We start from the raw sequence: 6,000 nt of genomic DNA, 5'->3' as shown, positions 1-6,000 counted from the left end.
CTTTTGATAATTATTTAATAATAAAGTTTTGAGATTCTCTATTCATAGAATTTATATCAGGAAACTGGGAAAGCCAAATAGTGTAAGTAAAAAGAAAAAGAAAACAAAGCAAATATACACTATAGTTTAAGGAAATAGGTATTCTCATACTAAATACATATTGACTAAAATGCATATTGTTGCTGTTTATGGCAGAAAAAATGCAGTTCATTCTGAATATTCTCAAAGTCATCATATTTTTCATTATTGATACAGGATTCATGTCCTGCCTGTCTCCAGAATAATGAGACTTTAGCTTAAATTTTTAAACACAATCTAATATAGGATAATTGAGGATAAAATTATAATGAAGGCAATCTAAAAGTAGCTGAAGTTATAAATATCATTAATTCTCTGATATAAATGTATTGCCTTTTCATGTTTTGTCCTTGACAGGAAAAAAAAAAAAAAAGCAAAGCAAGTTTATTGTTTCCATTACTTAAGGAAAATATTAGAATGCAGTTGTTTTTGTTCTCCACAAGTTAAAAGAAATTAATATCCCTCTTGTATTTCCTAAAGGTATCACAAGACAGGTTGGGTAAACAAATTTATACTTTTAAATTTAATCACCAATTATGATTTATAAAAATTTGTCTGAAAATCATTTATAAATTTTCAAATTTATCATTCTAGGAGAATAAAAGAAAACCTCAAATGTATATGGTTTGCATTCAACATCCATCCCGATCACTAACTGATGTAATATTATCACAATGGATTTTTGATATGTTGTGTATGAGGTTACCTACCATTTCAGACACTAATGACCCAAGGTTAAAAGTAATCCAGGGAGACTGTGTGATAACATCTATTCCTTCTCCCTCCATTGGCAGAAATCTTTCACAGATTATGCTATCCATATTTAACTTCTTGGCCAAAGGATGGAAACCTACATAGCATTTCCTGACATATTTATAACAAATCTACTACCATCTCTTCTAGTCTTAGAAATATTCATTAAGACAGATTTAATGTCTTTGCAGCTTGTGTGATCAAGGCAGTACATAGGTTGATGAGACATTATCTTTATTCCACAAATATTTTTCCAGGGCTTACCAAGGGCTATAAATAAACTTATTATATATCCCATTATTTTGGGGGAACTAAAAGTACCAGAGAGAAACCCACATGTTATCATCCTACTACAAGGCAATGCAGCTCAAGATTTGAGGGAAGTGTTGCTTAGCAGTATGAGGGGCACAGGGACGCCCTCGGGAGGTATATTAGATATGGAAATAGTGACAGGCAGTGATTTAGCATGTCATGTTGAGGTTAAGTTGGCTTGTAACAGTTGGACTGCAAGGTTCTCCATCAAATTTTTGACCTTCTCATAAACTTACCTCTTTTGCATTTTTCCTTGATCCCAGACTTCCTCTTTTACATGAACTAGCTATTTTACAACATGGGCCTCATATAACCAGGTAAACTCAAGTACACATATCTCCACAAATCCATTATGAGAAATGGAAAACATGACATGATTATGGTGAATGAAAAATCTTCTTATATGAACAAATCTCTAGTTAACTGAGGTTTTGTTTTATTTCCTCTTTATTTCCCTATCACCTGTCCTCCTCCCTGGCCTCTGTAAACATTAATTTGGCTTTCCATCTATAGTACAATTTTGAATTAAAATCTGTACTAATGAAAATTCCCTAATGTGCTTTTCATTTCTTATGAACTTCTAGCAATGTTGTGAAGGGCATCTTTCACATAAGTTGTAACTTTGTGAACATGTAGCATATGTTCTGTTGTATTTGATGTTTTATATATAATATGTAATACACACATATATATATATGTATATATATATATATACACATACATATATCTATATCTATATGTATGGATATAGATACAGATGTAGATAGATATATATAAAACAAACTCTGCAGGTACAGGAGAGCAGGGTGCTATATAAAGTGGTAGGAATTTTTGGGGCGCCAGGGTGGCTCAGTGGGTTAAGGGTCCGACTTCAGCTCAGCTCATGATCTTACAGTTCATGTGTTCGAGCCCTGTGTCAGGCTCTGTGCTGACAGCTTAGAGCTTGGAGCCTGCTTTGGATTCTGTGTCTCCCTCTGTCTGCCCCTCCCTCACTCACACTCTATCTCTGTCTCTGTCTCTGTCTCTGTCTCTCTCTCAGAAGTAAATACACATTAAAAAAATAATGAAATAAAGTGGTAGGAATTTCAAAGATGGCAAAAATGGTGGTGGTCATAGCAACTAACATTACTTAAGGGCTTATTTCGGGCCAGACACTGTAGTAAGCACTTAGAAAATATTACTTATTTACTTTCACAATAATAATCTTTTAAGGTAACTATTACTTTTAATCATCCTTTTATAAGTAAGGAAACTAATGAAGAGAGTGGCTAAGCACACTTTCCAAGGTGCTAAATTTGAGAGCTGGCATTGATCCAGGGTCTATGTGATCCCAAGGCCTGATGATCTGATCCTGCTGTAATATTACTCCTATCAACTATTTCCGTATTGAGTAAAATGGATGAGAAACAGGAAGAGCAAACAAAATATTTGTCTCTGGCAATACACCTAAGCTGCCTGCTTATGCGCATCTTGGTTACATATAGAAACCAAACTGAAGATTTTTTCTCTACCACATCTCAACCTCAGGAAAGAAAAGTTGACCTTCTCCCAGTCGTTGCTCCATTACTGGCCCTTACTTTCCTTTCCTGGTTCATCATTCCTTCTTGGATGCCATATCTTCTTGTTCCCTTCTATGCCCCACTGTCACATGACTGAATAGGTACTCTTTGTACTCTGGTTGTCTTCAGTCTCGCACTCTCCACTGACCAGGAATGGCCCTCCTTTGCCCTGCAGACGATGTTAATAATACGCAGAACTGATGGCTGGATTTAGACAATATAAAAATAGCACCAGTTTCCATTCTCTTCTTTGTATTTTTTTAAATATACCTGAAAACCTTATTCTGAAACATTTAAAATATACCTACATGCACAGAACAAATCCAACTTGGCTTGATATGTGAATAAATGAAAGGGTGTGCCACATCCTACAATAACAAGAAAACCTGTCACTGCTGTAATCGCTCTTCGGATCTAAGGAGCAAATGACCTCTTTAAGTAAAGCTGCAGATTCCCCAAAGCGAAGCACTCCCGTGGGAGAGCAGTCATCAAATTCCCTGAAGTGACATCTCCATAGATCCGCCAATGTGTGAGGGCGACAAGCCATTTAATTACTGAATAGGCTCTCCTTCCCTGAGGTCCCTTTGTGAAATTGTATGAAACAATTCTCTTCAAATTTATTCCTGAAATGTGTCATCACTGCACATCTTTTCATTATTTTCAGATAAGCAGAGAGATGGATTCTTTTCCAAATGTATTTATTTGGGTGAGATTTTTTTTTCTTTTTCCTTCCTTCCTTCCTTCCTTCCTTTCTTCTCCTTCTCCTTCTTCTTCTTCTTCTTCTTCTTCAGCTTTGATGCTAGTTGCTTTGAGAAATTAAAAAAAAATGCACCAAGCAATTTTACAACTAAACTTACCTGCCTGTGAGTAAAAGTGTGGTTTTTCTTCAAAACTGAGCATCTGTTTTCCTGTAGCACTTCCTGGTGTTCTAAAGCAGTATCTTTATAATCTTTCCTGTAACTCCTATAAATATTCTTATTTGCTTTCCTTCTGATGGTATTTGTGTCCCAACTGTGTTTTCCGGCGACTTTAAGTATTCCACTCAGGACAAAGTTTTTAAAAATCTCTTCATGATTCTTGTGAAAATGAAGTGACTTGGCTTCTCATACCCTTGAAAATACTGCTCTTTGAATGAGTAGGGGTTCTTCAATCCCATGCTTGAGTTTGACTAGCCAACTGATGCTAGTAAACTGATGCTAGTAAAACTGGGGATTACACATCCTTATACAAGCACACATATATACTACTGTCCTCAAACCCGGGTGGGGATGGATTGTGAGCCCTCCTCCCTTTGACTTTGCTGGCACAGATCCACAAATCTTACTGCAAGCAGATTTATTTCTCTCATTCTTTTCCAGTCCACCCTATTATTTCAATCTTTATTATTTTTTTCCTCAACAGCTGCAGTTAGTTTCATGACTATGTTTCTTTCATTAAAAGCCTATACTTAACAAAACCTGGGTTTCTCTGTAATTAGAATGTTGCATACAATTTAGAGAAATGCTGTGGTTAAGGCATGTGTCTTTGATAAAGTTTTTTTTTTTTATTGTAAACTGCTTATTTTGCTTATTTCTTTGAAGAACTTAAAAAATAATTTTCGCAGCACAGCAGGTCAAAAAGAGGATTTCTTCTTAAGGAAATGAGTGAATGTTAAAAGGAGAGAGGGTACACGCTATTGTGTTAATGTCTTTGTTTGTAAAATCTCAAAGGATTTTAGAATTGGTCTTCTCTTCATTTGTCTTGTTTCCTTAAGAAAGTCGCCTGTATTTTGCTTGAAGAAGCTGGGAATTTCATTTCTTTAAATTCTTAAAGCATTTTGACAATGATCAGCAGCCTCTTCTGAGTGTCTGTACCGATGTCTTTCTCTGACAGTTAAGGCGTTGTAAGGATAGTATGACACTGGAACATATAGTGGAATCCCGTTGATACATCCAGGGATACCCTTCACGTATTGTCAACGGGCTCTATCACTATCTGTGAGCTGAACAAGCATCCGTAAAAGCAAGACAAGAGAGCAGTTAAGAGCTGGGACTCTGGGTCTATGGTGCCTGGGTTAAAAACCAGCTCTATTGCTTATCATGGGGGCTTAGGCAAGATATTTAACTTTGTTGGGTCTAGTTTTATTTTTTTTTTAAGTTTATTTATTTGTTTTGAGAGAGACAGAGACAGCATGAGTTGAAAGGGGCAGAGAGAGAGAAGAGAGAGAGAAAGAATTCCAAGCAGGCTTCTCACTGTCAGTGCAAAGCCCTATGCAGAGTTCGAACCACACCGCGAGATCATGACCCGAGCAGAAACCAAGAGTCGTCTGCAACCGACTGAGCCACCCAGGCATCCTTGGGTCTAGTTTTCTTATCTGTAAAATGGGAGTCATCAAAATGGAAATGTACCTCAGAAAGTTGTTATAAGGATCACATGAAATAAATACAGGAAAATATTTAGCACAGTGCCTGACACATTATTAATGACAGTTAAGTGATATTATTAGAGCATGCAAATGTATAATAAGCACTCTGTTGTCAAGTTCTGTTTATATGGGGTACACAAACTTGAAAAAGAGCTAACAAAAGATAGAATACTGTAGGGTCAATTTACTGATACCTGATAAAACCTGATGCCATCTTCCATGATTTAGTATTGTCAATGGGGAATTCTCTGGCACTTTGTGAGCCTGTTATGAGACGGGGAAGCAGCACAGATTGCACAATGATGATATGTGAACATGAACATTTCACTCATCCCGCTGGTCTCGTCCCTAGTCCACAGCAGCCATTATTAATGGAACAGGGACTCTCTCTTGCAGCATCAGGCACTCTCTCTGCAGAGCCAGGACATAATCTCAGGCTCCTTTTCAACATCCTGTCCCAGATAGCCATGTTGGCAAAACCTCTCTGTGGAACCTGGCCTAGATTATTTTTAAGGTTCCTTCCAGTTTCAAAAGTCTATGAGTCTAAAATTATATTTAGAACTTGAAAATGCAGTTCCAGTTGATCTCACTGGAAAATTATAACACAAGAATCTACTATAATTGCCAGGGAGACATGACTACCACTCCTCAGATCCAAACCCATCAGGCCTGCATTCGAGGACATCTAGGATTGATGGTTTGCTTCTCCGGTGTTCTGCCATATGTATTTTTTTCTCAGAATATTTATAAACAATGAATATTTAACTTCTAGAATAACTTTGCTGATGGAAGCTTTCTGCTTTCTGAAGTAGCACATTACATCTATGGGTAAATATTCCTATTAAAACATTCTTTCTTGTATTAGACCAAATTTCTATTGCTTCTCAGTGTGAT

The sequence above is a fragment of the Panthera onca genome, chromosome E2 (assembly GCF_046562875.1).
Source record: "Panthera onca isolate mPanOnc1 chromosome E2, mPanOnc1 haplotype 2, whole genome shotgun sequence".
NCBI lineage: Eukaryota > Metazoa > Chordata > Mammalia > Carnivora > Felidae > Panthera > Panthera onca.
The sequence above is the reverse complement of the archived record's forward strand: the minus strand, read 5'-3'. Positions refer to the sequence as shown.